At 35.0% G+C, this 25,978-nt stretch overlaps 1 long non-coding RNA gene across 1 annotated transcript; it reads left to right on the forward strand.

Annotated features, from left to right (window-relative positions):
- Positions 1-16,111: 16,111 nt before the first annotated feature.
- LOC138340579 (uncharacterized) lies at positions 16,112-19,512 on the forward strand. The gene is made up of 3 exons (XR_011213245.1): positions 16,112-17,652; positions 18,678-19,010; positions 19,099-19,512. It is a non-coding gene; the product is annotated as an uncharacterized lncRNA (long non-coding RNA).
- The last annotated feature ends 6,466 nt before the right edge of the window (positions 19,513-25,978 follow it).

Raw genomic sequence — 25,978 nt, forward strand, 5'->3', positions numbered from 1 at the left:
TTGAAATAAACCTAGGATCTTAAGGTACCAAGTTCCTTAAGCTACATTCGATTATCGGATCAAACTTTAATTTGGGTTGCACAACATCAAGTCATCTCAATTAATACTTTATTCAAACATTACACTTAACTCAGAATATGCTTTACTCAATCTAAATCTAAGAAAAGTAAAATATAACCTACCTCCAATTGAACAACAAAACCTCAAACAATCATAAGATAAATTTTTGCGAACACGATATGTCCTTTGTGAATGCAGCCCTCAAGAATTTCATTTTCCACAAACGCGACCAAGCATCCGTGAGCGCAATAAAAGAATTTGTCCTGCATAAATGCTACTCATAACAATCTTAAAACATATCTTAACTTAGACTCAATCTTCAAAAATTATTTGAATACCTCTAAATATAAATGAGTAGTGAACATTGATCATAAAACACATTTAAACCTATTGACAATATCAAATTACTAGTCCAGGGTCATCTTCACTGAACGCTCACCACGGTAAATTTAAAACTTAAAAAAAATAAAAATCTATGGAAGATTCAACATACCATGCTGAAAGATTCGAAAATAACATTGAACCTCCAACTACGCCATATATAACCCTTCAAATCTAGTGTAATCATTAAAATTTGGATTCAACCTTGCCAAACTCAATATTGACATTGGTGAAAATTTCTAAGTTCACTTTTCAAACTGAAATACATCCTCAAAACATATTCGATCACCTCAAAAAGTGTGCCACTTATTCCCACGTTATAAACAACTAACCACAAGTATGAAGATGGTTAAATAGGGGAAAAAGAAGTTAAAATCATAAAAGAACCTTGAGGGTCATTAGGTATTGTTATTTCTCTTGTATATGTTGTTTCAATTTTATTAAAATATGGTTTAGTGTGTGTATATATATATATATATATATAAAATTTCACGCTAATAAAAATCTATGAGAAAGAAGAAAGATAATAAATAAATCTAGTATTATCTTTCTGTGTATGAAGTGAATAATGATCAAGGGCAAAAATGTCATTTCACGCTAATAAAAATCTACTAAGATTGATAACAAAAAAATTAATAGTTCTAGAACATCTTAAGTTATTGTTATTACCATTAACTTATTTGTTATTACTTCACTTTCTTTTTCTTTTTCTTTTGTAAGTTATTGTGATATTCACTACGCTTGCAAAGCCTACTTTTATATAAAAATATCATGAATTAACTATTTCAATCTTTATTTTGGATCTAATTAATATACTTGAAAATAAATTAGTGTGATAAAATTAATAACATATATTAGATTGAAATTAAAGAAAAAAATGTTAAAAAGTAACTTTACAAATAAAAATGAATAGGATGATATATTTGTAGTGAAGATGACCAAGAATAAAAACATACTTTCATTCTAACAAAAATCTATCAAGAATAAATAATTCTAGAAACATCTTTTTATATATCAATTGAATGATAATCAAAGGTAAAAATGTAACTTCATGCAAGCAAAAATCTACCAAGAATGATAACAAGAAACTTAAATAGTTCTAGAAACATCTTTAGTTATTATTATTAGTATTACCTCATTTTTGTTATTTCTTCATTTTTATGAGTTATTATGATATCTATTTATTATATGAAAGTAAATAAATAATGATTACACTTAGTGTAACGACCTGATTAGTCGCTTCGAGCAGTAGAATTATTTGTGATAAAAACTGACTGGGTCGACGGATCACGCGACGGACCGTCATGGTCCTGACGGATCGTCATGGACTTCGTCGTCCCACACTTATGTAATTTTCGTGTGGGTTATGGGATCAACTCTCTGAACTTCGCGACGGAACTGCAGCACGGACCGTCGTAGGCACGACGGACCGTCACAAAGCTATTTAATGAATTCGACTCTCTGAACTTTGTGACGGACCTGCAGGACGGACCGTCGCAGGTACGACGGGCCGTCACGAGTGGCTAACCTCGACCGGGTCGGATTTCAGCTAAAAGTTTTAAGGGGTGTTTTGGACTATTTATAACAAACTGTATGAAATTAGTGGGTAAGTTTAATAACTTATTTACTTGGGGGTTAAAGGAGGTAACCTTTAAAATAAATAATGGGTTACTTTTATCATCTTTGATACTTGATTATATGATAATTAGGGTAAAAGAAAAAGAATCTGGAGAAGGAAAAATAAAAAGAACAGGAGAGAGGGAGAAACGAGCGAGAGAAGGGAGAACGAAGAGGAAAACAAAAAGGCTTTGGGAAGTAGCTTGCTTGATCACGATTCTCCGGTGGAGGTAGGTTATGGTTTATGCTATTTCATAGTAAACTCTAAATAGCGATTGACATGTATTGGGTAGTATTGTAAAGTCTTCTATATGCTTGATTGTGTGTTTGTATGTTGTGATTGTGGAATCCTAAATCTTATCCCTCTCTATTAAGATGATGCATTGACATAAAAGAAGCTTGATGAACTAAAGAAATGAGATTAGGGGATCGGGTGTCACGTTCCGACACGTAGAAATAGGGGATCGGGTGTCACGTTCCGACACGTAGAAATAGGGGATCGGGTGTCATGTTCCGACACGTAGAAATAGGGGATCGGGTGTCACGTTCCGACACGTAGAAAGAGGGGATCGGGTGTCACGTTCCGACACATAGTATTGGGGGATTGGGTGTCACGTTCCGACACGTAGTATTAGGGGATCGGAGTTTCACGTTCCGACACGATAATAATAAAGAGAATGAATCTTGAATCATGTTAATATACTCAATTCGAAGAACCTATTTCCCAAATGAGTATGGTGTGGAGGCTTGAGTCCTCATGGGTATGCTTGGTGTTGTTGCCAATGATTCTTGTACTTGTTGTTGTCACCAGTTAAGTGTTGTAGTTGATTTTATACTATTATTCGATATATGTTGCTTTCTATTCTGAGTTGGCCGATTATACCTACTCAGTACTTGTTCCTTGTACTGACCCCTACTTGTATTTTTCTCTTTGTTAATTGTGGAGTGCAGCAAACGTGCCATCGACTTCGAATCGTCCGCAACTCTAGCCAGTCTCCAGTATATCAGAATTCAGGGTGAGCTACTGTTCCTAGCTCGGACTGGATTCTCTCATTTCGTCTTGATGTACTTGAAATTCGGACATGGACCATGTGTTTTACTTACTTTAGCGTCTTAATTACTCTTAGATTTTTAGAAACTTGATAATAGATGTTCTTGGTGTGATGACTTCCAGATTTTGGGGATAGTAATTGATAAATTTTAGAAGTTATTAATTGATTTCGTTAATGAGTTTTAAGTCTTCCGCATTATATTTTGTTCATTATGGTTGAAATGTTGGTAAATGTTGGGGTTTAGATTTGTTGGTTCGCTCACATTGTAGGATAAGTGTGGGTGCCACTCGCGGCTCGTTTTGGGTCATGACAAACTTGGTATCGAACATTAGGTTCGTTTGTCTCATCACACAAGAACGAGTCTAGTAGAGTCTTGAGGAACGGTAGGGGGACGCCCTTACTTTTCTTTGAGAGGCTATAGGACTTTAGGAAAAATTCCATTCTTTCTTCCTTTCGTGCTATTACTTGGATCCAATTGGTATCTAGGTGATACAAATTGGTATCTGACATCCTCACTCTATTTCGCAGATGGCTAGAACTAGAGCAACAACTGTGCCAACACCAACACCGGCAAGACAGGGTGCGTCTGAGCCAGCCACTGGGGCTGTAGCTCGAAGAGGAGCAGTGGCAAGAGGCCGTGGTAGAGGTCGCGGGAGGACATCCTCTAGAGGTAGAGGACAAACACCTGGTCCAGCTAGTACTAGGGCGGTGACTCCTCCACCGACTGAGGAGGTAGTAAGTGAGGGTGAGGAAGGGGAAAATGAGCAAGTGCAGAATGAGGAATTACCACCCCAACCTACCCCAGAGATGATTAACCAGGTTCTTACTTATCTTAGCGGGTTATCTGATCAAGGCCAGACACCTCCAGTGTTTTCTTCACTAGCACCTCAGGCTCTGGGGGTACAACATGCAGCTGCTATGGCTCCCCGCATGGATTCCTCATTGGAAGTAGGCATATTTCCTCGGTTAACTATAGAGCCTATAATGACGAGTAATCAGCATGAACTTTTCACTAAATTCTTGAAGTTGAAACCTCTAGTCTTCAAGGGTGCTGAATTTGAGGATGCCTATGATTTTCTGGTTGATTGTCATGAGCTGCTACATAAGATGGACATAGTAGAACGATTCGATGTTGATTTTGTTACCTATCAGTTTCAGGGGAATGCCAAAATGTGGTGGCGGTCGTATGTGGAGTGTCAACCAGCACACGCACCACCTATGACTTGGGCATCATTTTCTAGATTATTTATGGAGAAGTATATACCCCGGACTTTGAGGGACAAGAGGAGAGATGAGTTCCTTAGCCTAGAGCAAGGCAGGATGTCTGTTACTGCTTATAAGGCTAAATTTCGTGCACTATCCAGGTATGCCACCCAGCTTTGCTTCAGTCCACAAGAGCGGATTCGCCGTTTTGTGAAAGGATTGAGGTCTGATTTGCAGATCCCAGCCTTACATGTAGCTGCTGCAGCAAAATCCTTTCAGGAAGTGGTTGACTTTGTGATAGAGGTGGAGGGGGTGAAGCCAGATAACTTCACCATGGCGTCGACCTCTAAGAAGTTCCGCACGGGAGGTGAGTTTAGTGGTTCTTACTCCAGAGGGCAGAACTCAGGAGGTTACCCAGCCCGACCTATTCCGCCTTCACTACAGGCTGTAGCTGGGGGTCCATCGCAGACCGGTCAACATTTATCTGAGTTTGGAGGTTATCTCTAGACTTCGTCATTCTCACAGAGACCTATGCTAGACTTCAAAGATTGTTATGGATGTGGAGAGACTGGACATATTAGGAGGAATTGTCCAAAACAGAGTTACAGACCCCCAATAATTAGAGGTAGAGGTGGTCATGGGAGAGGCCGCCATTCTGGAGGACGCGTTGGTCAAGGTAATGGTGGTCACCAAATCAGCCGAGGTGGTGGACAAGTTGGAACTACCGCAGCACAGCATGGTAGGGGCAACAGACAGACAGGTGATAGGGCCCATTGTTATGCTTTCCCCGGGAGATCTGAAGTAGAGACATCTGATGCTGTTATCACAGGTAATCTTTTGGTTTGTGATTGCATGGGTTCTGTATTATTTGATCCTGGATCCACATTTTCATATGTATCTTCCTCATTTGCTACTGGTCTTGATTTACATTGTGATTTGCTTGACATGCCTATTCGTGTCTCTACTCATGTGGGTGAGTCTGTGATAGTTGAGAAGGTGTATAGGTCTTGCCTTGTGACTTTTGTGGGGAGCAATACTCATGTAGACTTGATTATTCTAGAGATGGTTGATTTCAACTTAATTCTGGGTATGACTTGGCTTTCTCCAAATTTTGCAATCTTAGATTGTAATGCGAAAACTGTGACATTGGCCAAGCCTGGGACAGATTCGCTAGTGTGGGAGGGTGACTATACTTCCACCCCAGTTCGTATTATCTCCTTTCTTCGTGCCAAGAGAATGGTTAGTAAGGGTTGTTTAGCTTTTTTGGCACATCTCAGGGATGATACTTTCCAAGTACCTTCGATTGAGTCTGTTTCGATAGTCTGCGAGTTTCTGGATGTGTTTCCTGCAGACCTTCCTGGTATGCCACCGGATAGGGACATTGATTTTTGTATCGATCTGGAGCCGGGTACTCGCCCCATTTCCATACCCCCTTATAGAATGGCTCCAGCTGAGTTAAGGGAGTTAAAGGGCCAACTTCAGGAGTTGTTAGGTAAGGGCTTTATTAGGCCATGTGCATCCCCTTGGGGTGCTCCGGTTTTATTTGTGAAGAAGAAGGATGGAAGTTTTCGGATGTGCATAGACTACAGGCAACTGATAAGGTAACTATTAAGAAGAAGTATCCTCTTCCTTGCATTGACGATTTGTTCGATCAGTTACAAGGTGCTTGTAACTTCTCAAAAATCGATTTGAGATCTGGTTATCATCAATTGAAAATACGGGCAGCAGATGTGCCAAAGACTGCTTTTCGAACCAGGTATGGACATTATAAATTCTTAGTAATGTCTTTTGGGCTTACGAATGCCCCTGCTGCGTTCATGAGCCTGATGAACGGAATTTTTAAGCCATATTTGGATCTCTTCGTTATTGTATTCATTGACGATATACTGATATACTCAAAGAGCAGGAAAGAACATGAGTTACATTTGAGAATGGTATTGGAAGTGTTGAGAGAGAAAAAGCTTTATGCCAAATTCTCCAAGTGTGAGTTTTGGCTTGATTCAGTGTCCTTCTTGGGGCACATAGTTTCTAGGGATGGAGTGATGGTGGATCCTTCTAAGATTGAAGCAGTGAAGAATTGGGTAAGACCTACTAATGTTACATAGGTAAGGAGCTTTGTTGGTTTAGCTAGCTACTACCGTCGATTTGTCAAGGGATTTTCTTCGGTTGCTTTCCAACTGACAAATTTGACTAAGCAGAGTGTTCCATTTGTATGGTCGGACGAATGTGAAGAAACCTTTCAGAAACTCAAGACCTTGTTGACTACTGCACCAATTCTCACCTTGCCAGTGGAAGGTAAGAACTGCATTGTCTATTGTGATGCCTCCTATTCTGGTTTGGGTGCAGTGCTAATGCAGGAGAAGAATGTAATTGCTTATGCTTTGAGGCAACTAAAGGTGCATGAACGTAACTATCCGACCCATGATTTGGAGTTGGCTGCAGTCGTGTTTGCATTAAAGCAATGGAGACATTATCTATATGGGGTTAAGTGTGAAGTCTATACAGATCATCGCAGTTTACAGTATGTCTTTACTCAGAAAGATTTGAATTTGAGACAGAGGAGGTGGATGGAACTACTGAAGGACTATGATATTACTATCTTGTACCACCCCGGAAAAGCTAATGTTGTGGCAGATGCTTTAAGTAGAAAGGCAGGGAGCATGGGAAGTCTAGCTCACTTGCAGGTTTCTAGATGCCCATTGGCTAGAGAGGTTCAGACTCTGGCTAATGACTTTATGAGGTTGGAAGTACTGGAGAAAGGAGGATTTTTGGCCTGTGTGGAGGCAAGATCTTCCTTTCTTGACAAGATTAAGGGAAAGCAGTTTACCGATGAGAAACTGATCCGGATTCGAGATATGGTATTGCGAGGAGAGGCTAAAGAAGCAAAAATTGATGAGGAAGGCGTTTTGAGTATTAAGGGAAGGGTATGTGTGCCCCGCGTCGATGATTTGATTCACACTATTCTTACAGAGGCTCATAGTTCAAGGTATTCTATACATCCTGGTGCAACCAATATGTATCGTGACATAAAGCAACATTTTTGGTGGAGTAGGATGAAGCGTGACATTGTTGATTTTGTTGCTCAATGCCCGAATTTTCAGCAGGTAAAGTATGAACACCAGAGGCCTGGGGGGACACTTCAGAGAATGCCCATTCTTGAATGGAAGTGAGAGAGAATTGCAATGGACTTCGAAGTGGGCCTTCCAAAGACATTGGGTAAGTATGACTCCATTTGGGTGATTGTTGACAGATTAACTAAGTCTGCTCACTTCATTCCGGTCAAGGTGACTTACAATGCAGAGAAGTTAGCTAAACATTATATCTCAGAAATTGTTCGATTGCATGGAGTTCCACTTTCCATCATATCAGATAGAGGTACGCAATTTACTTCTAAATTCTGGAGAACATTGCATGCTGAATTAGGTACTAGGTTGGATCTTAGTACTGCATTTCACCCTCAGACCAATGGTCAGTCTGAGTGAACAATTCAGGTTTTGGAGGATATGCTTCGTGCATGTGTGATAGAGTTTGGTGGTCATTGGGATAACTTCTTACCCTTAGGAGTTTTCATACAATAATAGCTATCACTCAGGTATTGATATGGCCCCATTCGAGGCATTGTATGGGAGAAGATGTAGGTCTCCCAATTGGTGGTTTGATGCATTTGAGGTTAGACCTTGGGGTACTGACCTTCTGAGGGAATCGTTAGATAAAGTGAAATGCATTTGGGAAAAGATTCTAGCCGCTCAGAACAGGTAGAAAGAATATGCAGACCGAAATGTTAGAGACTTGGATTTTATGGAGGGTGAGCAAGTCTTGCTGAAGGTTTCGCCCATGAAAGGGGTGATGCGGTTTGGTAAGCGAGGTAAGCTTAGTCCTAGGTATATTGGTCCATTTGAAGTTCTGAAGCGCGTGGGAGAGGTGGCTTATGAATTGGCACTGCCTCCAGGACTCTCAGGAGTGCACCCGGTATTTCATGTGTCTATGCTGAAAAGATACCATGGAGATGGAAACTACATTATTCGTTGGGATTCAGTTCTTCTTGATGAGAATTTGTCTTATGAGGAAGAGCCTGTTGCCATTCTAGATAGAGAAATCCGCAAGTTGAGATCAAGGGAGATTGCATCCATCAAGGTTCAATGGAAGAATCAGCCAATAGAAGAGTCCACTTGGGAGAAGGAGGCTGATATGCAAGAAAGATATCCACACCTTTTTACAGATTCAGGTACTCTTTCTTTCCCTTGTTTTTCTTCTTGTGATCGTTCGAGGACGAACAATGGGTAAATTGGTACCTATTGTAACGACCTGTTTAGTCGCTTCGAGTAGTAGAATCATTTGTGATAAAAATTGACTGGGTCGAGGGATCACGCGATGGACCGTCATGGACTCCGTCGTCCCACACTTGTGTAATTTTCCTGTGGGTTATGGGATCAACTCTCTGAACTTCGTGACGGAACTGCAGCACGGACCGTTGTAGGCACGACGGATCATCACAAAACTCTTTAATGAATTCGACTCTCTGAACTTTGTGACGGACCTGCAGGATGGACCATCGCAGGTACGACGGGCCGTCTTGAGTGGCGTAACCTCGACTGGGTCGAATTTCAGCTAAAAGTTTTAAGGGGTGTTTTGGACTATTTATAACAAACTGTATGAAATTAGTGGGTAAGTTTAATAACTTATTTACTTGGGGGTTAAAGGAGGTAACCTTTAAAATAAATAATGGGTTACTTTTATCATCTTTGATACTTGATTATATGATAATTAGGGTAAAAGAAAAAGAATCTGGAGAAGGAAAAATAAAAAGAACAGGAGAGAGGGAGAAACGAGTGAGAGAAGGGAGAACGAAGAGGAAAACAAAAAGGCTTTGGGAAGGAGCTTTCTTGATCACGATTCTCCGGTGGAGGTAGGTTATGGTTTATGCTATTTCATAGTAAACTCTAAATAGCGATTGATATGTATTGGGTAGTACTGTAAAGTCTTCTATATGCTTGATTGTGTGTTTGTATGTTGTGATTGTGGAATCCTAAATCTTATCCCTCTCTATTAAGATGATGCATTGACATAAAAGAAGCTTGATGAACTAATGCAATGAGATTAGGGGATCGGGTGTCACGTTCCAACATGTAGAAATAGGGGATCGGGTGTCACGTTCCGACACGTAGAAATAGGGGATTGGGTGTCACGTTCCGACACGTAGAAATAGGGGATTGGGTGTCACGTTCCGACACGTAGAAATAGGGGATCGGGTGTCACATTTCGACACGTAGTATTAGGGGATCGAGTGTCACGTTCCGACACGTAGTATTAGGGGATCGGAGTGTCACGTTCCAACACGATAATAATAAAGATAATGAATCTTGAATCATGTTAATATACTCAATTCGAAGAAACTATTTCCCAAATGAGTATGGTGTGGAGGCTTGAGTCCTCATGGGTATGCTTGGTGTTATTGCCAATGATTCTTGTACTTGTTGTTGTCACCAGTTAAGTGTTGTAGTTGATTTTATACTATTATTCGATATATGTTGCTTTCTATTCTGAGTTGGCCGATGATACCTACTCAGTACTTGTTCCTTGTACTGACCCCTACTTGTATTTTTCTCTTTGTTAATTGTGGAGTGCAGCAAACGTGCCATCGACTTCGACTCGTCCGCAACTCTAGCCAGTCTCCAGTATATCAGAATTCAGGGTGAGCTACTGTTCTTAGCTCGGACTGGATTCTCTCATTTCGTCTTGATGTCTTTGAAGTTCGGACATGGACCATCTGGTTTACTTACTTTATCTTCTTAATTACTCTTAGATTTAGAAACTTGATAATAGATGTTCTTGGTGTGATGACTTCCAGATTTTGGGGATAGTAATTGATAAATTTTAGAAGTTATTAATTGATTTCGTTAATGAGTTTTAAGTCTTCCGCATTATATTTTGTTCATTATGGTTGAAATGTTGGTAAATATTGGGGTTTAGATTTGTTGGTTCGCTCACATTATAGGATAAGTGTGGGTGCCACTCGCGGCTCGTTTTGGGTCGTGACACTTAGATCTTAATAATTATATATCAAGTATAATATTAGGTGGAACCAATCAAAATTTAAATTTAAATTTATATGTATATTACATTTTGTATATTAAAATATTTTTTAATTTTGTGATCTTAAATATGCTATATAAAAAAATTAAAATTCAGAAGTTATGTTCATTTTGAAATGAAATAAAAAATAAGTTCATATAAATCGAAAAGGAGGTAGTCACATATCAAAAATTAAATATAGATGTGTTATTATTGAAATGAGTTTTCATATATTATCATTTTTTAAAAAATCGTTTGGCTTCCTTCTATTAATTTTTGCATATATGTGGAGTTTTAAAGATTTGAACATTTTAATATACAAATATAATGATTTGAAAACTTTAATTCTTCGTTTTAATTTTAATTTGTTATATATTTGAAAATTACATAAAAAAGAAGCTTAATAACTCAATGTAACAATTTAGATATTTTTAGAAAAACATAGTTAAAAAATATAATAAAATTTGGTTGACTCCCTCATTTTTATCGAAACAAAATTTTTTTGCATATATTGATTGAAAATAACGTAAGAACTAAAAAGTACTATGAATCATAGTAAAATGAAAACTAAAAATATGTGAGAATCATATAAAAGATTTCGTTTATTTTCCTAAAATCACTTGTATCTCATAAAATAAAACAGATGGAATAACATATATTATTTGAAAATAACATAAAATTACATAAATTAACAGTTAAATTTTTTTAGAAAACACATAAAAAATTTAGTCCACTTTTTTCAAATTTCATTTGTGTCATATAAATTGAAAAAAAAAACTAACATACGTTGGGCCTGCGCTGGCACAAGGTATCTAGTATATGAATAAAAACATTGCTAGGGAGTCGAACTCAAGTTCCTGAACAAGAAATTTGGACACTTAACCATCTAAGCCACACACACTCTTATGTAAAGATTTAACACTTTATATTATATATCTTTGTTATTTTTCTGGTTTTGATTACATATATATAACATTTTTTTTCCAAAGAAGCTCTGTCCCAAGACACCCTTAAGACCTTCCAAGACCCCCCTCAATATTGACCGAATCACGTTAAATCTGTCTCTTTTGGTGTATTTCTCGATTGTCTTTTACTCATGGTCTTTCAAGGTTTGATTTGCTAGCTTCCGCACAACACCTGCTTATTTCTGATCCTAACAAGTTATATCAGAGCATTGATTGTTGTTGATTATTTATTTGAATGATGGATCCAGATAAGAGATGGGTGTTAATCTTGGTGGATGTAGTTTTAGCCGCGACCTGTTTTTTTACAGTAATAAAGATCTTTGTTGGAGAAATTGTTTCAAAGAGGTTCTCGATGTCAAGACTTAGATTTGATGGAGGAAATTATGGAGAAAAGATTTAATTTGTTGAAGGTTATGTAAAGAAGATGGGAAAATTGTAAAGAAGATGGGAAAATTTATTTTGTCAGAAGTTCAGGGCAAGGGGAAGATTTGTTTGGTTTTATTTGTTTTGAATTCTTACCATAAAAAGTTTTCCTTTTAGGGAAAAGTTTTAATATATTAAATACTCTTTTTCTTGTATGAAAGGTTTTAGGACTCTATGGATATATGTTTTTTTCCTTCTAACTTAATTAGCATTCACAATGTAGTCCTAGAGTTTTGAGAGTTCGGTTATGGGGGAGAACTGTGTGTACCTTCTGTATTCTGTGTTAATTGGTTGAAGTTGTTTCTCTCTATATTTGTAAAATCATATTTATAGTGGATTTCTCATCTCCTTTGTGGACGTAGGTCGATTGATCGAACCATGTTAAATCTATGTGTCTTTTGGTGTGTTTCTCATTTTCATTCTTACTCTTGATTTTCCGAGGTTCGCTTTGCTAGTTTCTGCATTAAACCTGCTTATTTAAGTCATAACAAGTGGTATTAGATCCATATTTCAATGATGCAACCACCATGTTAGAAATGGGTGTTCATCTTGGCGAGTGTTCTAGCCGCAATCTTTTTGACAGTAATGAAGATTTTTGTTGAAGATATTATTTGTGTGGAGACATAGATTTTATGAAGGATATTATGGAGAGGAGAAGCAATCATTGATTATTATGTGAAGAAGATGGACAAAATTATTTTGTCAGAAGTTCAGGCCAAGGGGGAGATTTGTTGGGTATTATTTTCCTCAAGTTCCATATCACAAATAAATTTTTCTTTCACGAAAAGATTTTGGATTAACTAATATATATATATATATGTGAAAAATCCAAAAGTCAATTTACTTTATCAGAAATTAATAATGTTTCCACCAAAACATATATCTAGACACAAGAAAGAAAATCATATTTCCTTTGTTTTCTTGTCCTTCCCTTTGATGAATTAAACTGCTTTTGAATCTTGTTGCGAAGTTGATTTTGTTTTCTATTTTCCCAATTGAGTTTCTTTTAAGTGGTTCCAAAATGATTTGATTATTTTCCTTCTGTTGAATATTAAGTTAAAAGAAAGAAAAAAAATTATCATGATAAAATAAAGAATTTTCTTTAGATTGCATATCAAAAAAATAAAATAAAAAATTCAACCATAATCTTATTGATGGAGGATTTATTATTTCTATCCATTTACAAATGGATTCTAAAATATTCTCATAATTTTGATGATTATTTGTAGAAGTATTTTCTTGTGAAGTGTAATACAAGAACTAAGACCTGATAATCAATATTCATATCACTATTTGGAGCTTCATCCATGTTTGTCAATGGATAGAAAAAATAAATCCTCCATCAATAAAATTATGGTTGAGTTTTTTATTTTATTTTTTTGATATGCAATTTAAAGAAAATTCTTTATTTTATCATGATAATTTTTTTTCTTTCTTTTAACTTAATATTCAACAGAAGGAAAATAATCAAAATCATTTTGGAACCACTTTAAAAAAACTCAATTGGGAAAATATGAAAACAAAATCATCTTCGCAACAAGATTCAAAAGCAGTTTAATTCATCAAAGGATAGGACAAGAAATAAATAAAATAAAAAATTCAACCATTATCTTATTGATGGAGGATTTATTTTTTCTATCCATTGACAAACATAGATGAAGCTCCAAATAGTAATATTAATATTGATTATCAGGTCTTAGAAACATGGATGAAGCTCCAAATAGTAATATGAATGTTAAAATTATCAGGTCTTAGTTCTTGTATTACACTTCACTAGAAAATACTTCTACAAATAATCATCAAAATTATGAGAATATTTTAGAATCCATTACCAACACCAATATTCCTAGCAGTTCATCAATAGACAAGAATTCTTCAAGATAATTTATCAGATTATGCTTAATAATAATGATGATGACTATTCATTATCTTACATTTTTTTCATGGGAGAAAAGAGTGTTTTCATGTTAGCAAAATTAGTATTAGTGAAGATATGGGAGGAATTTTATGGAGAAACAAGATGAAATTATTAATATTTCAAGTATGAGGGAGCAAAAGAACCAATATTTTTCTTATTTTATGTCGGGGAGTTATATTCTTAAAATGCAGAAACATGAGACCACTTCGAAATTATATTCTAAAACATTAAAGTAAACCATGCAGAAGAACATTGAAAAACAATTTCCTTCTACAAAACATACCTTAAATTATTTATTTTTAATTATTTAAGCCAATTTCAATTAACTTAGTTAAATATTTAAAGTTTTTGACTTTCGAATACTAAAGTAGGCCAGAACCATTCTCTCTCTTTCATATTTACCCAAATTACTTTTACCATGGGCAGCTCAACGTAATTGGGGGCCTAAAGCGAAATTTAATTTGCGGCCTAAACTATAAATAAACTTCATATACTTATTTATTCAAAATTTATTTTCTTATACTATATAGATGAAAATTGTTAGTATTTAATATCGTTTTTTCAGTTATTAGTTTTAGGTAAGATTTTATCAACTCAAAATTGAAAAACATCATTTGAGTGAGGAAATTATTATATGTATTGTTTACATAATGCTATAAGTAATAACTTGACAAATATTAAATAAGGATAAGAGTTTGAACCATAGTTTGACTCAAGAAGTTAATGACTTGGTATACCTCATTTTAATATGCTTGTATTAGTGTTTGAAACTAAAATTTTAAAAGAAATAAAATAGAATTTGCAATTCACTTTGTTCAAAACTTTTCACTATTAATTCTTTTTTTTACAAAGTACAAAAGATGTTAAAGAGGATAAAATAATATATTTAAAAAGTTATATTTTTATAATAAATAGTCAAATTTTTATATAATTTTTTTAACTTTTCTTGACAAAAGTTTGCCCCCCCCCCCCCCCCCCGAGATTTGGGGGCCTAAGGCAAAGACCTTGTTTTACATAGCATAGAGCCGATCCTGATTTTTACTCATATTCATATGAATGTATTTACTTCAACCTATTTTAGCTCAATTTATTTCAATTTGTCCAAATCTGAATCCTCATATTTGTCATCCCTAGTTAATCACCCAAAGAGGTCATTTCAATCATGATAGAATAGTTAAAGTTCCAACATCTAAATAATTAATTTGTACTAATAAAATTTTATATATTTGCTAGTGTTTAACAATATCTATGAATTTATTTGTAATTATATATTTTAGTACAATATTTAATATTTTGATATATTTTTTTATAATTATTAAATACGATATCAAATATCAAACTTTTTAAAAGTACATACCAAATAATATAATAACAAAACCACACTATAAAAAACAATGAGTTTCAAATTGATATTCAATATTTACCCTATAAGGATGCTATGTAACTAGGTGTAAATAATTGTTTTTCCTGACAAGAGAGCACCTCAAAACAGGAAATGGAAGCCAATGAATTATTTCCTTCATCTTACTTTAATTATCTTGATTTGAATAGACAAATAATTTTTTTTAAATTGTTATGATTTTAAATTAACACATATATATAGTTTTTAAAAATCTCGTGATCTTAAACTTAATAAAATATTAAATTGAAAAACTTATTAAATATAAATATAATAAAAAAATACTTTTTTGGCAAAGTGAAAAATCACTTAAATCAGAACAGAGAAAGTACTAATAATAAGAGGAATTAGTTGCGCAATATCTACTTACCTACCTTTTTGTTGTTAAAATAAATACTACAACTTTCATGTCACGATCATGAGTTATGGTCGTATTAAAAAAATACTAGACAAAAACTATATACATAAAGAGAGAGGCTGGACTAGGACGCCATAGGCTCACCCTCAATCTCTGAAGATCCCTATAGCTAGACCGAAGCAATGTTGGTGGTTGGCGCTCACTGCTAAAAAAACTGTGCTTAGCAATGGATATTAGCGACTGACTAAATTTCGTCACTAAATAACAATGGATTAACAACTGAATAGTTATTCTGTTGCAAAAATTAGTAATATTTTTTTGAGTTATAATATAGCGACGGATTGGTGACGGAACATTTTTTTGGTCGCTAAAAAATAGCGGGAAAAATTGGCGCCCTAATTTTCGCTATGGGTGTGACAAAATTTATTAATATTTCGTGACGGAATTTGTGACGGAAAAGCGTTGCTAGATTTATAAATGTATTTTTATGAAATTTTAATTATATAGTGACAGAAAAATCGGTCGCTAGAATTTACACTAAATATACATAATTATTTATTAGCGATGGATGTCATAATCCGTCACTAAGTTTGTTGCAAAATTACTTTAACTAAGTTGGGGACCTTTCTTAATCTCATAACAAAACAGGAAACTACAGAATCTTTTCCCTAAAAAATAGGGTTTTCTTCCTCAGCTCTCCGTCTAGCTCCTTTCGTCTCAGCTTCTGCCGTCTCAGCTCTCCGTCTCAGATCCCGTCGTCTCAGCTCTCCGTCTCAACTCCCATCATCTCAGCTCTCCGTCTCCCTCATCATTAGTCTAGAAATGTTTCCACTCTTCTGCTGCTTCAAGTGAAAGATAATTTCTCTTTTTCATATATGTTCATCTCCTCTAGAAATAGGGTTGTGCTATGGTTTCGTGATCCTTTGAAAGGAGTGGAAGTGGTATTTGCAAAAGAAAAATATAATTTTTTTTCATTTTAACTGAAATTCTTACCATTGGAGATTGAGTTTTGTTTGGTGATTCTTCTTACAAAATATATTTATGTTCATCTACTCTATACAGATAAATAACTAACTCAACTAGAAGCTAGCTCAATTAAGCTGCGACTGACATGTGGTTGATGTTGATTAATTGATCGATGAACCTTCATGTTTCAGCCCTTCTCTTGCTTTCTCTCTTCGAGTTGAGTTGTTCCATTCGATAGTGTATTGTAGTTGTCAGGATGTCCGGTACTTGATGGAAAATAGTTGAGATTTCACTTATATGTGTGTTGACTATAGAAATAGATGTTGTGTTAACGATACCATGGGTAGGAGGGAAAGATAGCATCCTCTGTTCTGGCCTCCCCACTGTTGTCCACATGTTAGTCGAGTTCTTGTAATGTGCTAGTTTATTTACCTTGTGAAGTCCTCTATGAAGCTAGTGATTAATTTAAGCAGTTTTGTTCTTCGTATATGAGGCATCTCCATCCTATAGGGCTTTGAGGAATGACCTAGTTACGAAATGCATGATCTCGTTAGCTTGAGTTTATCATTTGGAGCTGCTTTTTAATGGACTTCCTAGTAGCTTAATTTAATAGTGGAGCATAATTACTAAGATGGTAAAACTATCTACTGTAGTTAGAATTGAAGCTTCTCTGACTTAAATCTCTAGTAGTTGTTTTGTTACTATTATCGTGTCGTATAAAATCATGTAGCAGAAATGCAAATGTTTCTATGAAGTTGAACTCAACTTCTTTATCCTTAATTTCAGTATGTTGGTGGTCTAGTTATTTGCATGAGGATTAATAGCTCCTTAGGTCACTTTATTGTTAATGTTCACTTGCCCGAGAGCTTATAAATAATAAGTTAGATGCCGTTGGACGGCGAGTCCAGTGTCCCCCTGTTGGTTATTGAGATTGACAAAGCATTCGAGCATAATTTACTGTATGACAACTTGCCTGTCATGTTGTTCTCTTTCCATGTATTGTTTCTTGCTGATTTTAGCGTGGAAGTTTTTGTTCTTTAGTTTACTACTTGTTTGAAGGTGAATAGCATCTCCCTCATGTTGTTCCCTTGCCTCTCCGCAAATACATATGCATATCATGTGTTTGAATATACGTGACTCCTTTCATCTAACCATGCTTTCCGTCTCAGCTTTCTTTCTCCGAAGAAAGACATTGACATATGGTGTACGTGAAACTCGAAGAAAGACATTGACATCGAGTAAGTGTTCTATTTATCTTTTTTGCTCTTCTCTCCATTGTCATCCTTCTCAGTGTTCCCATTTTCAAACCTCATGAAAGGAATTTCTATTGAAGGACTTGTTGATTTTTCTATGTGTTTGGTGTTTTGTTATTTGTATGCTTGTATTACTATTCCTTATTTAAAAAAGAATAAAGTTTATAATCTAAAGTAAGTTGGATGGTATTAGAATGCTTTAACATCTTGATTGAAATAAGAATGTTTCGGTAACTTGATTGGAAATATAATGCTTATTATTTTGTAAGTTGACCGTAATTAGAATTCATCAGTAAGGAAAAAACTTTATTTTTTAATCTAAGTTTTTTTTAAAACTTGTAAGCTTTTCAGCTTTCCTAGCAAGAAATTTTTGAAACTGTGTATTTTGGATGATCAGTGGTTTAACTTTAGGAGATTTTTCGATATATATTTACCTTTTGATTAATTCATAACATCTTGTAAGGAAGCATATTTTCACTTGCTTTCCACTCAAAATCATTTTGAAAACAAGCCACTACATCCTCCCGCACTTTGTGAAATAGTTATAAAGCTTCCTACTAAAGAAAGGAAAGATTATAAATAAAACTGTTATAAACCTGACATATCATAGTCCCAAAACTTAATCTTTGTTTCCATATTATTGAATTAATGACAACTAATGTGTGCAAAGAAATATTGAGAGTTTTTTCCCAATGAAATATCATATGAATCATGTTAAATGGACTCATTCACATGAGATATCCAGTAAGTGTGTATAAGCATACACAAGGGAAAAAAATCACACTGTGAAAATTTTTTTACTTGTTTTTTTTTGTGATAGTCATTTGCTAATCTTCTTTCATTCTTATAGAACATGATATTATGTGGGTCTGACTGTATTTTGTTTTGATATTGGAAAAGTATCTCCCATGCCTGTTGTGTTTGTTGTTCAACATCACTGAAATTTTCTTTATTTAGACATGATAGTACATTTTTTCGGAAGCCAACTACACTCTTATATCTTTTTATAGATATGGCTCGAGGCATAGGTTGTGGGAAGTCCTTTGGTAGGAGTAGTCCTGATATTTATGTAAGCATGCCAACTATTCCTATGCTACTATAGTTTCTCCTCAACAAGGTGGTACCCCAACCATTGAAACATCAGGTCAAAGTAACATCCCAACTATCTCAGAGGCACCTCCAATTACACCAAAATAATGTCTTCAAATTGACAAAGGTTGGAACCTTCTATAATATTCTCTAGTTTCATAACCAAGTCTTTCAGAAATGATGTTGATCCCAATAGAGTCAATTGGAAAAGCGTTTCAAACAATGTAAAAGATGGTTACTTTGGAGAATTTAAGGTATTAATTTTCATCGTAGATAAGTTTGGAAAGTGTATTCATACTTGAAGATAGGATATTGATCTATTACTTTCAAAATTTATTTCAGAAAAAAAATCAATTGTGACGTTTCTATTAGTGAAAGTGAAGTGAAGAGACATTGGTTGGTCAAGGCGGTCGTATAATACATAAATTTTATCTCTAAAATAAAATGGGGAGGAGTTAGGCCAGGTTTTTTCCCTGAGCATGTTTGGGAAAAATGGACACAACTTTGGGGAACTGAGGAGTCTATTAAAAAGTTAGAAACAAATGCAAAGAATCATTGTGGCGGCCGTGAAGTTGCTTCTGGGACTCATACATGTGGCGCTATCTCAATTGGAGAACATCGCAAGAAACTTGTAATTATATATTTCACAAACTATATAGTAATATCTTTAGGTTGTTTGATATATACTCTTGTATCTAAATACATATTATGTAATAGATATTTTTGTATTAGAAAAGTGATTTTAATTTTCTTTTGTAAGGGCTATTGAAATGGGTTGAGATCCAATGTTAAATGACTTACATTTGCACGCACATCCATATGCATGTTCATGATGGAAATTGTTTTGTTGATGAACGCTCTCGGATTGTCCATGTAAGTCTAAAACATAGAAAATGCAAAAAGATATTTCTTTTTTTAGGTCTATCATAATGGTTGATTTCATTTCTAATATATGAAGATATGGTTGGTTTACATTGTTGGAATATATGAAGATATGGTTGGTTTATGTTGTTCGAAGTAGTATTAATACATATAAATCTTGTTGAAAGTATTACTAAGATATATGGTATGTTTATGCTTTTGGAAGTAGTATATGAATATATGGTCGGTTTATGTTGTTTGTTTATGCTTTTTTTTCTTAGAAAAGGGTAACTGATGTTGATTTATGCTGTTGGAATTAGTATTAAGACATGCAAATGTACTTCTTTTTGAGGTTTATCATAATCCTCTTCAAACTCTTGCAAAGTAGACTTCATGTAATCTTGGTTCTTGACATCATCTTTTCTTTTTCATTTCTTTCTCAATCTTCTTCCCTATTTGCCTGTTAGCTTATTGATTAAATTATCAGGAAATGGAACAAACTGTAGTGTCACTGTCAAGTAATACAGGAAATATACTACATCATCAAGTTTATTTTTTCCTAGATCTAGTCAGCTGAAGAAACTAGATATAAGCTTCTATCTGTTTTGCAATGCATCATATAAGCCTTAATTATTGAATTGTACTTGCATGCACCGTTAAAAGAATGTTATTTGGAGTACAAATACAAAAGCCTCTTCAGTCATTTGATGTTTTTCATGTTGTGGCTTGAAAGTGTACTTACTTTGTGCATCTTCTTCAATAATGAATCAACCATGGAGGTGTGTTGTTTATTTTTTACAAGTTCATGAATTTTTTTTAATCAAACTTCACTTTCTCTTCTATTTCTGGAAATGTTTTTAACTTTGAGCACCGTGAAAGAACAAAAATTTCAAGCTTTCCCAATCGAATTCTCTTTGCTAGAGTCTTAAATTTCCGTAGTGCTTCTCATTCAGCAAAACTAGCTTTTCAAGATATCCAATAGAAAAATTTATTTCTACCAAACTTGTGCATTCTACAAGAACCTTTCATGTGTTTTCCAACCTTTTATCTTGCAACCTGAGGCTGCTGCTTAGTTGGTATGCCGGAAACTCTTGTTTCATATATACTTTCTAACTTGTTTCTTCATGTGTTTGTTGGGGACATGAATATTTTTTTGAATATTGTGTTGTCACAATTGTAACTTAAAGTTTTAATCTAAGCTTAAATGTATTGTAAGTTGGCTAAAGAGTATAACACATTTAGTTAAGCTAAAAGGCTTATGTATGTTTCTGCCTATTCCTTCCATTTTAATTTTATTACCAATCTTTAATATTTTCTCTTTATAGTAAAAATATGAAGAAATATTTCGGGAGATAACAATTTCTCAGTCTGATATTGATCAATGTGAAGCATACTACCAAGCATCCAGGGGAGAAAAGAGGAAAAGAATGTACGGTCTTGGATCTGAAGCAAAAACTTACTAGATGCAGAATATATGTGCTTCATCCTCTGTAGCACCTTCAGTTTCACAATCAACATCGACAGGAAATATGAATGTGTTTGTGAAGGAAATGATTCCTTCCCTTACTAATAATTTTCTTCTGGTTAATATGGAGCTGGTACAATAAGTGGTTACTCCCATTGGCAATTCATCACTTGTGGTACCCATGGTGCCTATTGCTACTAGTAATGAGGAGGAGGTTGATCCCGTAATTTCAAGTGACGAGGGTATTTCTTAATTGTTTCCTATATTTTTAATTTTTTATGTTGACTGTATTTTTGAGAAGTTCAAATTGTGCTATGACAATAGTTGATGAATGTACGTTCTCTTAGAAAGTTGATACTTTGTTTTTGATGTTTTGCATTGAAAGTATGCAATTTGGAATTTCCTATCTACAACTTTTAAACCCACTAAATATTATTTTATATGAATATTTGTTATTTTAGAGGTATTTAGTGATATTTTAGAAACAAATTAAATGACAATTTGGTCGTCGCTATAAAAAAATATTGGTGAAAAATTAGCAACAGAACATTTTAGTGGCAAATATGCTGGCTAAAAATAATATAATATTTTGTAAATGACTAGTGACGAAATTTCTTTAAATTTCGTCGCTATTTAATTTGAAGTGAAGAAATTAATTATGAAATTATCAATGAACTATATAAGTATAACGATGAACCAGTCTGTCACTAACGACTGACAACGGATATCATTCGTCTCTAATGCGTCGCTAAATTTGCGACAGATTTATTTTCTCGTCGTTAGGAGATTACTAACGAGCGAAATAGCAACAACCAACAATCCGTCGCAAATCTGTCACAAAACCTGTTTAGCAACGGAATAACATAGTTTAGCAACAAATTTCGTCAGTCGCTAAATGCTGTATTTTTTGTAGTGGCTCAAATCTACATCAAGCAAACATATCCTTAATGCAGTATGAGTACCAAAACAATGGTATCCAGTAGGCATCATAGGCCGAGTGAATTATAAACTAAAGGCAATATGTAAAGCAAGAAAGAAAAGTTGAAACGTACGGAAATCCAAACTATAAAGCACACGAGTCTAAGAAAGGACAAATAGTAATGTATTCATCTAACTATAACCTAATAGGACCCATAAGTCCAAATTGAAAGTAAATAACTCAAACGAACCCCCATAAGCCCATTGGGTACAGAGAAGAACTAAGGAAACTACTAGCTAAGTGAGGAGATATTCAAGGAAAATAACAACACAATACAGACTCAAACTGCAGCAAAGGCAACCCGAAGAACCCAATAGAATCACCTAGGTAGGACTTGAACTCGACTAATATAAGTGAAACTCATACTTTAACCATGGCTAATAGTGATACATACGGGCCTCAAACTCAGGATGATAAGCATGCAGACGAAGCTTGAACCATGACTAGTGATCAAGAGCACATATCTTGAACCGTGGATAATGAACTCTGAAAGTCTCAGAATTCCCTGCTATTCTTTATGCAAGTCCACAACATACAACACAACATTTTTCTGAGAAACTAAGGACCCGTTCCAGCTCCAAACTAAAGATTCAATCCAATATAGCCTACAAGGTTTGAAATCGCAAAGAACCCATCCTGATCGAATCATAAGGGAAGTTATGGATGAACAGTCACAAAGGCTAAGTTATCATCTAGCTAAGGATCATACTATCAGACTCAAGCCTACTATATTAGTCTATAAATGGAGCTACGCCATCCAAAGAGACGTTGGAGAATCTTTAAGCCCTATCGGCTCCAAAAAACTCTATGGCAATCATTAGCCATGCCTAGGATAAGGCCAAGAACAATTATCAATATCAACTTCTATAACAAAACGAAAACCAGAAGATATGATATAATCAACATAACTAGGCATGTTCAATTCTGTGAAAAACCAAAAAATACGCCTAAGGCATGATTTCTAATCACTAAACATGATACAACTACATGCGCATCCTAGCTAAAAATATGAATTCACAATCACAAGCTCAATCTAAAGATTGATAAGTCATAGCCTACCACAAAGTTTAACTGCACACACTTCAAATTCACAAATTTCAGAGTTTACCCCTTTTAAACAACCTTCCATTGTTTCCACTCTACAAAAAAATAAGATCGCAACGTCAATATAGATATTTAAACACCAAAAACGAAATAATTGAAGATGGAATCAAAATTGAGTCAAAATGGAATTATGGGACCCACAGTGAGAATCTTGACATTGACTGCAAGATTGGTACCAAATGGATCAAGGAAATTTTTATCCAAAATGGGCACCATCTGAGACTTAAAACATCATAAAAAAAACATTCAATAATAATCAAAATCCACCATTATAGTTTACGGAGGGAGGTTTTGGTTGAGAATTTACCTCCTTAACGAGTTCCCCGTGCCTCTTCAATGGTCCCAACATGTATCCTCTAAAATTTCCAACAAATATCAATAAGAATCACTTGAATTGGAGCTCTGGAACTCGATACATCAAACTTTTAATTTTGGAAGTAAAACTTAAAACAAGACTAGTCTTATTTAATAGACTAGTAAATTGACTTCTTCAGAAGTGAGCGTCAGTCCACGATCACGGTGGTCAATAGGGTCAGGTCAACCCAACCCTTCTTTGCGAATGCGGGAGGCTATCTGTGAACACAAAGGGTTAAGGTCACTCATATCCTCAATCGTAGAGCCCATCCCACGAATGCGGTGACCAAAGCACTTGGTTTTCGTGAATGCGACACCAGGCTCACAAATGTAGAGAATAAAGTCTTTGTTCTCCGAAAATGTGGTGAGAGGGACGTGAATGCAAAGAACAAATGGTGTTGCACCAACCAACATTTGAAAGGTGCAAAATTCCTCAATGGGGGCTCGACACTCATTCGGAACCGCATGCACGCCAATGGAAGATTCTATCCAACCAATATCGATATTCCAGACTCAACGAAGGTGTTCAAACTTTCAACCGAGGTCTTTAGGATGAAAGTGAGTCCCACTTCCAAACTCTATTTTAAACCAAATTTCACTAGGTGGCTCAAATGAGCTTTGCAACCTCGAGGCCCTAACCAAAGGTTCTTGTAGACCAAAATAAATGTTCTAGATCTAACAAAGTCATTATAATTGTAATTTTTGGTCATTTACGTAAAATTTTGGCCGAAGTCAACAATTTATACTTCAAAAGCTAAAAAATAATCAAATGAGCGACCAAGTGGCCGAAATGGCAGTCTCAACAAGTCATAGATGACTTGTGGTCGTTGTAGATGCTCTAAACACCGAAAATACTGCACACCACAAAATTAAGAAGTTCATCGATAGATATGAATTTCAAGAATAACTTATCGCATTATCCTTAATAAGGATGATGACTACTCATTATCGTATACAAAATATGTAGTCATTTCCTTATCAAGTTTAATATGATAAGTTATTCTTGAAGAATTACTATATGTTGATGTGCTACTTATAGGAACATTGGTGCTCGTAATGGGATGTTGTCTTTAAGAATAATACTAGGTAATCCTTAAAATATTCTCAGAATTTTGATGGTTCATATTCTATTCAAGTGCTATAAATATGTTGTTGACATGCTTCTCTTTGAGAAGTTCAATGTTTATGCTCAAAACGTATTTATGAGGAACATATCAAGAGAGAATTGGATTCGGTAAGACAATGTGTCATGTGTGGTTGGTAAACTCCAATCATAGTCTAAGTTAAGTAGGCCATAGGTATGGAATACAAACGATTAAGAGTTCCTGCTTAAAGAAAAGGTGTATATATATATATATTAACTGAGAGTGGAATATATCATGACTTTCAAGTAGCGCTTGATTGAGGGATGAACCCAAACAGCCACACATTTTTCAATCACAATTTGAAAACTTTGAATCGATTGTTTTAAATGGATCACTACATTTCCTAGAGAAAAATTAGAAACGACCTTGTGTATCTGTAACTCAAAATAGGTGACCCAATGATCGTTGCACGACTAAATTCTAACCAAAGTATAAAAATACCACAATCATTTTTTGATGAAATACAAGAAATATAAAAGTGATATGCTTCTATTGATAAATTAATTTTAGTTTATTAAAATAATCACTAAATTATTCAATGTTGAATTTAGCACATACTCTAAGTCAGAAAATCTTTTGGATCTAGAAAAAAGCTTAAATTTAAAGACATAATATCAATCGATTTTCTATTAAATTAGATACAACAATTAATGACTTATGGACAGACCTACTGTCCATATGTCAGCCACCGAGTTTGATAAAATCAGACCTCCGAGTAAAAACGTTATGCCCGTTTTAGTGAAGGCTTGTTGAGCAGACTCAAACGACGGACCGTAAATTGAACGAAGGCCCGTCAATTCAGGTTGTGGATCCTTCCGACAACAATTAACTCAGGGGTCTTTTGGTCTTCTTCTACTTCATTAGACCCCTAAGATACGTCGTTTTGACCCTAAATCATGAGATTTAAAGTGTTTAAGCCTAGAAAAATAACAAGAACTTACCTAAGTCAAAATCATAAATCAAAACTTGGAAAATTAGAAAAAAAAGGAGAAGAAGGTCGAGAACCCTAGTTCAAGAACGCAACAAGGTTCCATCCCCGAAACCTAAAGATTTCTACGTGGATTTCATCACCAAGTATGTGGGATTCCACTAGTAAGTTCCTTTCAACCATTAGATCTCTAGTTTTCATTCACGTTCTTGATTCCTATATCATCAGTAGACCTAAAGTTTCTAGAACTTCAATAGATTACCATGAATTAGTTAGTTTTATGTTCTAGTTCAGATTACCATATTATTACTCAGTTTATTATATGAATTTCAGAACCCTAGCTATGTATTTCTTTGGTTCTTGAACTACACATGCTAGGTCAGATA

This window comes from Solanum lycopersicum, chromosome 12 (assembly GCF_036512215.1).
Source record: "Solanum lycopersicum chromosome 12, SLM_r2.1".
In the NCBI taxonomy this organism is placed as follows: domain Eukaryota; kingdom Viridiplantae; phylum Streptophyta; class Magnoliopsida; order Solanales; family Solanaceae; genus Solanum; species Solanum lycopersicum.